Source organism: Panthera leo, chromosome F2, assembly GCF_018350215.1.
Source record: "Panthera leo isolate Ple1 chromosome F2, P.leo_Ple1_pat1.1, whole genome shotgun sequence".
Lineage (NCBI taxonomy): Eukaryota > Metazoa > Chordata > Mammalia > Carnivora > Felidae > Panthera > Panthera leo.
This window is the reverse complement of record NC_056695.1, coordinates 73,099,134-73,101,397: the sequence shown is the minus strand read 5'-3', so window position 1 is coordinate 73,101,397 and position 2,264 is coordinate 73,099,134.

Below are 2,264 nucleotides of genomic sequence, written 5' to 3'. Positions count from 1 at the left end.
TTGAGGGGCGCCTGGGTGGCGCCGTCAGTTCAGCGTCTGACTTGGGCTCGGGTCACGATCTCACGGTTTGTGAGTTCGGTCCCTCCCTGCATCAGGCTCTGTGTGGACAGCTCAGAGCCTGGAGCCTGCTTGGGATTCTGCGTCTGCCCCTCTCCCGCTGGCACTCTGTCTCTCTCAAAAGTCAGTAAACATGAAAACTAGGATAAAATTAATTTTGAAAAAAAAATGATTTATTCCTTGGCTCGCGGGGACTCATTCTTCTATGAGTTACATAAGTTAAAAAAAAATATATGTGTATACAGTGCTTTCGAGTTGGTGACGCACTTCCACGCATTTGGTTTGTATAAAATCCTTGTGAGAAGCACGTTATTTTGTAAGGTGGAAGACGAACCGAAGGCGAATGTTACTCGACCCGCTCCTACTGCGCTGCTTCTGACAGTTCTTTGTCCTTTTTCTCTTTTTTCCTAAAAGCAATTGCAATCTTCTCCTTCCATCTCAAACCTTTGGCTCTCCTGTCCTCCCTTCGCATTCAACGATGGCCTTGTCTTCGCCTGTAGGAGACACGAGTGGATATCCGAGAAGGTCTTTAACTTCTTGCCACTGAGCTTGCACATTTCTCCTCGTCTGTGTGTCCCTTCCCTGAAGGGTGGCCTCGGGGAGGACTCAGGCTTCTCTGTGTTCAGTTTCTTCACCTGTAAAAGTGGGCCGTAGGGGTAGCTACTTTGTGGGGTTATTGTGACCAGATTAGTTAATTCAGATAATTCCTTTGTAGTTAATTATTGCCCAGTTATATCGCCTGCGAATTATTCTTCATGGAGATACGATTTGCATAGGGGACCCGGAACAAAATTGAAGAGTCCAATCTGAGGAAGTCTGGCAAATGTATGTGTCCAGGTAGCCATCGCCCACGTCAAGATAAGGAATGTTCTCGTCGCGACAGGAAGTTCATTTGTTCCCCTTCAAAGTCACTTTTCCTCTGCCACCACCCCCTCCCCTTCTTTAACCTGGTCCTCAGGCTGCCTCAGGCACCTGCTGTCCTGCTTTCTATGCGCAGATGAGTTGTGTCTGTTTGTGAACTTCGTGTAAGTGGAATCACACAGCACACAATCTTTTGTGTCTGGTTTCTTTTGCTCAAGTGTAATCTTTGTAAGACTCGTCCCTGTTGCCGCATGGGGCTGCGTGGTTCATCCGTTTTAATTGCCACGCAGTATTCTTTTATACGGATACGCCAAAGTTCACTTCCCATTCTGCTGGCCGACATTTAAGGTATTTTCAGGTTTTGGCTGTTATGAAAAATGTCGTCGTGGACATTCTTGAATAGGTCTTTTGTGGATCGTATTCATTCATTTCTCCTGAGTGTGTCCCCGGGAGAGGAACTGTCTGGCCAAGGTAAATGTCTTAATTCAGGCTGTTATAACAAAGTACTATGGGCAGGGGGCTTATCAACAAAATAACCTATATTTCTCACAGTTCTGGAAGCTGGGAGTCAGGGTGCCATTCTGGGGAGGTCCCTCTTACATGGTGCAGATGGCCAACACCTCACTGTGTCCTCCCAGGGAGAAGGGGAGGGATCTCTCTGGGGTCTCGCTGGCAAGGGCACTCATCCTGTGCATGGGGGCTCCACCCCCCACCCCCTGACCATCTCCCAGAGGCCCACCTCCAAATGCTGCCACCTTGAGGATTAGGTTTCAACAAAAGAAATTTGGGGGATACAGGCATTCAGGCTACAGCAGTCCGGGTATGATCACTTCACTGGAATTCCCAAATAGTTTTTTTTTCTTTTTAAATTAATCTATTTATTTTGAGAGAGAGAGAGAGAGAGAGAGAATCCCAGGCAGGCTCTGCACTGTCAGTGCAGAGCCCGACACGGGGCTCAAACCCATGAACTGTGAGATGACATGAGCCGAAACCAAGAGTTGGTTTCATTTCTTTATCTCTACTCAAGCCACACCGATCTGGGTTTCTCTTTTGCTACTTCTCCAAAAGTCCCCTTTCCAAGGCTAGCAGTGACTGCGGTAGGTACTAAGTCTCGACCTTTTATCAACGTTTGATGCTGACCATCATCCTCTCCCGGTTTTTTGACATCTTGGTTTTCTTCCTATCACACTCCTCCTCCTCATCCTCCTCCTCCTCTGCATCTCCTCCCCCTCCTCCCCCTCTTCCATTTCTGTCCTCAAAATTGTCTTTGTCTTTTTTTCCCTCTTCCGTTCCACCTGCCTGTCAGCTGAATATTGCTGTTCCCATGTTCTGCTTTGGGCCTTTTT